The sequence below is a fragment of the Anopheles gambiae genome, chromosome 2, assembly GCF_943734735.2.
Source record: "Anopheles gambiae chromosome 2, idAnoGambNW_F1_1, whole genome shotgun sequence".
NCBI classification, from domain to species: Eukaryota; Metazoa; Arthropoda; class Insecta; order Diptera; family Culicidae; genus Anopheles; species Anopheles gambiae.
In genome coordinates, this window is record NC_064601.1 from 12,901,525 (window position 1) to 12,910,783 (window position 9,259).

The following is a 9,259-nucleotide window of genomic DNA, read 5'->3' on the forward strand; positions in this document are numbered from 1 at the left end:
TTCAAGTCTGCGGATTACACGTGATCTGCGGTATATCTCGGCACCTTGCCGTCATATTTTAAGGCTGAATTTTAGCCGAAAAGCCGTATGTTTCGTTCACTCTTTCTCGCTCTCTTGGAGAAGAAGAAGCTACTGATACATATCCTGACACAGACACACAGACAACCATAAGGACTTGTAACAAATGACAGGCTGTTTTTTTCGCTCGATCGCGTGGGATATAAGTAATCTTGCGTTACCGTTGGCCACCAACCCATCGAAGGGGAGAGAGGGTTGATATTGAGGAGGGTTAACGCCACACCGAGATGCTCCGTACGGTTGATTGGAGCCCGTCATATCGTTCTGCGTCGCCCCAATCTGCCCCTACTTCTTCCAGCAACAATGCGCACCGATGTTGAATATTTAAAAAAGAACATGGTAATATGTACAAAAATCCCATCATCGCCTCTGAAACAGCCCGTCCACATCCACCCCCCCCCCCCCCCCCCCCCCTAAATGCCACGAAGGTGGTAGCAAAAGGATGAAAGCACTTTTCACTTGAAAGGATTTTTGGAACGGCCACGCGGGAAGTAAAGGTGGTAAAAATGGGTTTCGATCACTGGAATTGAGCGCCGAGGGGATAAAAGGTGTAGTGACTGATCTGGGGGGGGGGGGGTAGGAGATTTACCACCTGACGGCACCATAGCTCAGTGCTGCGTGCATGTATATAGATCCCTATTGATGGATTATGATTGTGGAAGGAGATTTGGTGGAAAAGATGTTGATGGTTCGTGTCATGTCCAGCAAAAAGTAACATATTTGTGTGAAGAAATAGTTCAATGAAATGGAATCCCCTTCCCCCTATGTGGGAGATATTACGTTGCTGAGAAGTTTATAATTAGCTTTACACGTTTTACAGCAAACTTCTCTCGCAATCCAAGAATTTTCCAAGATGGAATTGTTTCGATGTTGAAGAAAATTTGTGAATTGTGTACCAAAACCTTTCAAAAAAAAAGCTATGATGCACCCGTTTGAACCAATTCAACTGAAGAAGGGACTGTACAAACAGATACCTTCCTTTCCTAAAGCAACACGCGCCATATGAAGGACGACGGGTTGACGAGGCACTCCGCAAACATTGGCTACCATCGTATCGGCTTTCGGCCCTGTTCCAACAAGGATTGGGAAAATATTTGCCCGTTTTTTGATATTCCCCTCACGATTACAACTACAAAGAACGTGTTGTTCACCGTGTTGATGTTATTATTTTTAATTTTATTCATTCGCTTATGCTTAGCCCTTTGATTTTGTTGAGAATTTCTTTTTGATAATTCGCAGAAGAAATTAGCTTACTCCAAAAAAAAAAGACATCATATTAAGATGAAACACACAAAAAAACCCAAAGACGGCACATGAATCAACAAGCGTTGCCCGAAACCGTTCCCAGAATCGTCCCACAAACATGGGACTGCGTGGCAGCGAAGGCTGCCCGGGTCTTAAAACGGGAGCTTAGTGAATTTGTTTTCACTTGTTTGGTCGTTCTGAGAATTTTTAACCAAAAAACAAAACGAAATGAAAAAAATTAAATCTTCTAGCAAGCAAATACTTCGTTGCGCAAATGGTGCAGCACTTTCTTTGCTTCTATTTTTGCTTCAATGGAGTCCATTTGTGACCCATACACCGGCAAGAAAACGAGGCTCCAATAAACGTTCCACAGAAACCGTCTTAAACTGCAGAGCGACGAAAAAAGCATTTCGTGATGAAATCGTTTGAATTCTTTCCATTCAAGAGATGGTTGCCCTTTGTTTTCGATTTTTTGCTTCCATTTTTTCCCCCCGCCATTCCTGATTGGTCGTATCGAGCAGAGCAAGATGATACAATTACTCTCGAGCCAGGGTTGCTAGTGTCCCGAGAATGTACCACCCTGCTCTTGTGACGTCTTGCTTCAAGCTGCCACACGGCAGCCCTCTCACCCCGACGTTGATTGATCGAGCTGACGAGCAGCAGAGGTAGGTGTCAGCTGCAGAATATATCATCCTACCTAGCTCGTCCTAGCTCGTCCTAGGTCAGTGGAAATACCCTCGCGGAGCGTATCGGTGCGTCTCGAGGCAAGGATCAAATTATGAGTAATGGCAAACGTCGCAGCAGAAGCACTCGGTGCTCTTTGTCTCTCTCTATTTCTCTCACACGACCTGTGCGTATCAATTTACGTACCTTTACGTCAGTGGTGACGCTGCAGGCTAGGTACGTCTTCGCCCTCCGGACGGCCCTCCTGTATGAATGATGCCGTTATCAATCTCACTTGTGCGACGGGATCGCTTTACACATCGCTCTTTGGCACACCGTTATCGTTCACCGTCATCGAAGCACGTCACCAGCCGCCACAATCACTGCACATTACTGGGTGTGGGGTAGGTAGCATTACAATGCGATTACAATGCACTTGCGGATGCACCCGTGAAGGGAAGGGATCGTCACACGCAAGGACGAGGGACGCTAAAAACATACACCGAAACCGATACAAAAATCCCCCTGCATTATTGGAGGATCACATTTACTGACACACACAGCTAATCTTGCCTCTGGTTCGTAAGTACAAATTGTTCGTTTAGTTGCGTTTTTTTTCTTCATTTAGTGTCCTTGGAGACTGTTTCCCTGCAACACGCTTTTTGTATGCCAAGACACAGGACTAAGGACGGTGTAATTTCATCCGATTTTGTGTGCGATGTCTCCTGTGCGTCCCTGGAGGGTAGCCACCACCACCATGCGCGACTTCTTTCGACCTTTTTCACTTACGCGAAGAGGGAAGCTTTTCCGACGACGGAAAGCGACACGGAAAGAGGAGCCGCCAAAAAATTGGCTCACGTATCGAAGACGCGTTGCGCATCGCTCCATCGCACAGCATGCACACACATACATGCGGGATGTTAAATTGACAGTTGGAAGTAAAGTGAAATTCCCCGCGTGCGAAGGTTCCAGCGTGTGATCCCCGTTGGGAGAACGACTCGCAATCTCGGGGATGGATACGGGCTGATAAGCCTGGATGGGTAAGTGTGGTGGTAAAACGACATTGCCCTCCCGTAAGAAGATGGGAGCACTTAGATGAGTATTAAGAAGGAAGTGGAGTGGGGAATACACTCACAGCGCCAAGTAGAAGCCCCAAGCTTAAGCCCAAGGCGAATGTTGCAGCAGCTTCTTAAGCCCCGAGATGGGTGGGAAAGTTTTTAGCACGGAGTGTTTGAGGCGAAATTTGCCTTAAAAGGACAATATCCTTTCTGCTCTCCCTGGAGCGGAATGTGCTCGGTGCAGTAGGACGGGAGCGGTAGTCAAATTAAGTTGCAAATTATAATGGGGAGCAATTCTCCCGGATCCCTTGCCGCGTTTGAAGTGGTTACGGTTAATACAACACGCCGGCACGGGAGCTGGGAGGGAATGTTTTCGCTCCTAAAGCTTTGTTCATTAACGTTCAATTAAACTGTGGTGGTGGTTTCAAAAATAGCTCTCCATCCGGCTCCCCTTTTCCCCAGATCAAGTCAAGTGTGCAGACGCTTGAGTGGCCTCAGAATCCCGGATTGAGGAAGGTCTGTATCGAGAACAGAAATACCACGCCGTCTGCGATTGCCAAGCACCCTAGGAAAGCAAAACAACGCATAAAACGCACGCCCCAATAAAAAGGCTGGCGCTGAACGCGTAATCATAAATTCCCGATGATAAATTAAACGCCCACCCAGAACCGTCCCAAGGGGGGGGAGGGAGCGCTTACCGTCCCCTGCTAACTAATGAATGCTAACGAAGATTGATAGACGGACACGGTACTCCCAAAGGCGGGTAGAAAGCATCTTCGTCCCAGAACGCTTCATCGTTTGGCTGCTGACATTTGCTGAGATCTCAAATCTTGCGGAAATAATCTACTGCCATCCAAGTAAGCCACGGCTGTCAAACCGTTGTCAAAGCCGTGTTCCGATTGAAATGCGTACGAATGCGATAGGAAAGCGAGCTAATCGACCGAGCGGTTCGGGGGTTTTGTGGTGTATGTCGGAGGTCATGATTAGCGAAGAAATTATTTAATAACCAATCAGCATGGAACTTTGCCGGCTTCGCCGGGCACATCATCGCTTGCCGTCGTGGGAGATGATTAGTGCGCTTAGGTAAACAGTTTCATCAACGCTTCGGGCCCCTAAATGTCCCTGCCGCGCGCGCGCTTGTGTTTTCATTAGCAGCGGTGGGGAGTTTGGGTGGGATTTTCTCTTCACGTCACGGGTCCTTTCAACACATCATTTCACTCGTCACACACACAAACACACACACACACAAGCTGGGGAATTGTTGTCACCGCCTGGCGGAGGTTGAGTAAACATTCACGCTTTGCCATTGCCACTGCCGGACCTAACCTAACGCAACCCGAAAGCGAAGGCATCTCACGTCCATAGGGTTAGCGGGTTTATATTTTTGAAGAAACAATTTTCCCACATGCGTGCACACAAGCACAACACACACACACACATTTGCAATTCTTGCGCCGGAATCGTGTGTAAACAAAAACCGGGGGGAAAACCTACCGGGAGCACACTACGCGGCCGAGAAACGCGAGCAATCACGGGAACGCCGCCAACGACTGCGTATGGTTCGTTCTTCGGCGGATGCTGTTTGGCTCGCGGAGGAGAGTTTTTGAGCGTTCACACCGCCTGCCGTTCGACGACTGAACTGGCCGAACGCAGGATCATCGAATGCAGCCCCAAACCTCGGGAAAGTCGTGAGCTAGCTCTCCCTCTTTCTCTCTCTTTCTTTCTCTCGCTCTCTCGAAAAACCCGATGCTGTCCCGATGTTTTGCGATGCGCAACGCGCAACGTTGAAAATGTATCCATTTGTCTTGGCGCGTTTCGCTTTTTCCTTTACCCACTTTATGCTGCGGGCGACACATTCGAAGGGGGAGGGGGGGGGTTAGGGGACGACCATGTGATGATGCGTCTCCATCCGCATCGGGCGGGGGTGTTTCTGTTGAGTCGCGCACACAGCTCCTTGCGCCCGGGTGATAACAGGGTGGTTGTGGGAGGGCAAGTAAGGCAGGGGAAGGGGAGGGGGAGGGGAGGGGTGGTAGTTTGAGACTTTGTGCGAGTGCCGAACAGATGATGATGATACTCGGGCGACCAGTTGCGTTTCACCTTCCACCTCTAGTGGTCCTCTGGGCGTACTGGGTTACAGTGAGTGGCATAACAATAAGCGAATGGTTGAAAAATGTTTTGGATGGTAATACAATTTGTTCTAGCATTTGAAAAGTAAAATATGGATTAATTTACAACATTAATACCACAAATTTTGACCCATAAATTTCGCCATATTAAATTACCAGAACAGCAGATTTTATGAAAAAAAATAATGAAATAGTGTTACAGGATGATTTAAGCTATAATGGAGTAAGAAGAAGATATAATTAAAAACTAAGTCTTTTGTAGAACCATCTTTTGCGCTTAAAAAAATTGTCAGATCAGAAACATATTTCTATGTTATTTTTAGTTATTAGCTTTGTTTGGTTCTCTTGCGCAAATAGCACAGTTCATTAGAGCTCGAAGAAGGAAAATATGAAACAATTGCTTAATGCTGTACAAGTGCATTAATTCAAAGCTAAAAAAAGGGAAATTATGAAATTATCCCATAATATTGCAAACAAACTAGTAGAAATAATTCACATTTACAAGAAATGATTACTTGAAAACTTAAAAAAAGAAGAAGTAGAAAAAAAAACTACTGAGAATAAGCGCTCTAAAACTATACCACTCACTGTAGCATTCCTAACCAATACGCACTGGCGCTTAGGAAAGCGAAGTATTCACCCCCGTTCCGTTGCCTCTTCGCCAGCAAACCGCCCATGACCCATTCTGTGTTGTAGCTAAATTTATCACACCAATTTAGCCACGCACCGGACTGCATGCGTTGCCTGTGGACAGCGAATTATTGAGCACAAACTTCAGTAGTGGCATGTTCGCCTAGTTTATGTGACACTGCTACGACAAAGCGCACTGGAAGGGTCAATTTACTTAGCTCACTAATCGGCACTACTGGTAAATAAATTGCATTTTTAAATCATGAAAAATCCTACAAAAACCTTTAAATAACTCACAATTTGCACAATGTTTCTACCTTCGGCCAATACAACGTGGAGGCAAATGTTACAAATCACACTGTTTATCAGCCCCGATGTTAAACGTGATGATAAGCGATCATCGTTACAGCGAACCGCATTTCACCAATACTCACGAGGGGGCCGGGGGAGGTAGAGAAAATGGGAAAACACATTTTCTCCCCATGTGCCTGTACGCCTGACACTAAACCGCACAACCCGCATATACGCCTGGTGTTTGCTACTCGCTGAAAATCGCTATCACGACCCCGACCTTCACACGAGTTTTCGTATTCATACTGCCCGTGAAGAAGCTAATTTCGGTCCTTTTTAACTTTTTGGTCGCGTTTTTTTCTTCTTCTTGTTATATTTATAGTAATGGGAAGGCAGGGCAGGGCATATGCACACAAACGAAACAACGACACAACGATATTCAGCGAGTCCGCGTGGAGCATCGTGCCCATTGTGGCATTTTTTTCGGGATGCCACGCTTTTCTATTCACATTTGCCACGCTTGCTCACCCAAAATTCCTTCCATTGTGCGTTCAAGGGAAATGGCGAAATGTATGGTTTTTGGCGAAATTCCACTTCCAAGGCTTCTCCCATTTGTATGCAAGGCTTCCGAGTAGTGGAGTGTTTACATACACACACTCACATAACACTTGGTGGACATACAAACATCACCCACCAGCGATATTCGGTAGGCATGCTTTTGAATGCTTATGCATTTTGCGCAACCGTTCACTATCACTGGCCACACGTGTGTTAATTGAATTTTCAATCTTCGACTACAAATCCCTTTGCCGGGTGAAAGCTTTGGAACACGTGCTCTTGTACCATTTGCCACTGCAAAACATGGATGATGAATTTCCGGCGATCACATCACAGCTTGTACAAATAGATTGTTCTAAAATCCATTCCGTATGGTTCGGTTCTCCATCTCCATCGACGGTGCGCCTGTTGACGAAGCTAATCAACACAACAAACACGTTTTTCATGTCCCGCCGGCACACTGACTCAATCGGATATCAAAACACAAATACACACACATACATACACATACAGCACCACATGGTAGCGAGGCAGCTCGAAATTAGTTCGCCACTCGGTACCGAGTCGAGCCTCCTGAGTAGCATCGAAGCAGGCCGGGCGCCCGCTTGAACGGGATTGCTACGAAGCGGCAAAGCGTCCACGCGTCTGCTGAGAGGGGTAGTAGCGTCAACACTGGGAAGGATTGTTCCCCCCCCCCCCACCACCATTTGCCGGACCTAAAGGGACGTCCAATCTAACTCGGGGGGTGAAATCCAATGACGGTTCCAAACACGACACTGATAAACGGCAATGATCATCAACATGCGAACGCAGCGTACCAATGTATTGGTCCAATTGTCGTTTGAATAAGGACGCCGGATGGTGCGGGTGAGTGTTGTAGCATACCGAGGGGAGCAGATACACCAACGAGGAGATAATTGGCCTCAAACCGAGGATAGGTCCGTGCATAGCGGGGACAAACAGAAGAGGAGCGTTCTCGAGAGGGGAAGGCACCCTCCTTTATCTGCCAACGACGGGTGGATTGGAGGTTCGCACATGCGTTTTGCAATGGTGGCAGCATGCACTCGTGTCCAACACAGCAAGCGGGCTAAATTGTGCGTGGTTCTTGGTAAGGAAGTTGGTCCTAATTCGGTTTTTGTAAAGAAGTCATTGAAAAGTCTTAAAGAATTTCATTTTTATAAAATATTCTAAAACTGTGATTTTTTAGAAAACAATTTTGGAAAAATCCAATTCCATTCTTCGTCTCTCAATTTTATGGCCCTCTTTCCGTTCAGCCTCAATGACGTCCTTTTCGTCCTTTTTCCCGCGATAACAACTGTACAGGTGCTCTTGAGAAAAGTCACCGGCAGACATAAACACTCTCCTTTACTTTCTCTACATTTTTCGATCTCTCGCTCTCTCTCTCCGTTTCGCTCGCTGTCTTTCTTTCGCTTGCTCTTCCTTCTCGCTCCCTGCTCCCCAAACTGGAGTTGCAAAACGTTGCCAAACCGTTTGTGAAGCTTTTCTTCCCTTCCCGTTCCCTTCACTTCGTTCTGTATATTGACTTTCGCTATTTTTTGTTCAGCTTTTCTGCCACTTGCCACTTTCTAGCATTGCTCCAGCTTGCAGCAAGATAGCATCATTGCGCGGGAATTCACCATCGTTAGATATGGTACAGCGCAGCAGCTACGACTGGAGACTGGAGAAGTTTTTCGTTTTACGGTCGCAAAATTTAATGTTGCAGCGAATGAAAAATAATGACACAAGTCGGTGGCCTTTGCTGGTGCGTATTATGGATGGGATTTGTTGTTTTTGTTGTTGTTTTTTCTCTCTCGTTACATTACAAAATGGACCATGGACCATTGAAATTGATGAGCGCTGGTTGGTAAAGGTACGTTGGCATTATTGCGGTTTTTATTCGGCTGCGTTTGAAGTGAGCTCACAAGAAGATGCAATATTTGTGCACTTATTGCATGCACGATGTAGATAACTTGCGCAATGTTCTAACAGCCAATGTTGTTAATATTACCTGTTGAGAGGTTACGCTGTCTTCGTTATGAAATCGTATCTAGTACATTATGTTTGAATGTTTATTGCATGTTCGCCTTTTTGCCTCCTTCCTGTCCCCGGGGGAAGAAAGGAAGCTGTAACAAAAGGCGGATACAATTGGGCGGAGGGTTGCTTTTGAATGTGATGCCCCAGGCAACCGAAGGAAGTCGTACATATCATCATCGATTCGCTTCATTTGCATCGGTGAAGATGCATTTCCAACACACGGATTGGGACACTAGCGAAGCATCCATTATGAAGTCGCGCAAGTTCTGAATGGATGACCTATTTGCTGACTGTATCCGTAAACGATTGATTTTTATAATAGCTATTGAAGATGTGATAAACCTGTGTTTTTATGCAATATTAGTTTGTCTCACGTGAGTTCGAGTGCATGCGATTAACTTTTAATGATACAATTTGCCTTAAAAATAAAGTAGCTCATTCGTGATATTTTTATGCATGATAATGCATGTTTGTACTACACTTCATACAGCATTTCATTACTTAATTTCACGTATAAAAGAATGCGAATAACGGTTTGTGTTGTTTTCCAACCGAAACATTCAAATTCAAATGACA

The 9,259-nt window shown here is 45.9% G+C and overlaps 1 protein-coding gene across 8 annotated transcripts in view; it reads right to left on the reverse strand.

The window, feature by feature from the left end:
• The window catches only part of LOC1281135 (soluble guanylate cyclase 88E), a 26,140-nt gene extending 21,358 nt beyond the window's left edge, over positions 1 to 4,782 (reverse strand). Inside the window, exons 1-2 of one of the 8 annotated variants that reach the window (XM_061644991.1) lie at positions 4,539 to 4,782; positions 2,194 to 2,379 (exon numbers count right to left, since the gene is read on the reverse strand). The gene's annotated coding sequence lies outside the window, so the exon portion shown is untranslated. Of the gene's footprint in view, positions 1 to 2,193; positions 4,494 to 4,538 lie in introns of those variants that run through there. The other 7 variants (XM_061644987.1, XM_061644990.1, XM_061644989.1 and 4 more) reach the window with 7 other exon arrangements.
• Between the last annotated feature and the right edge of the window lie 4,477 nt (positions 4,783 to 9,259).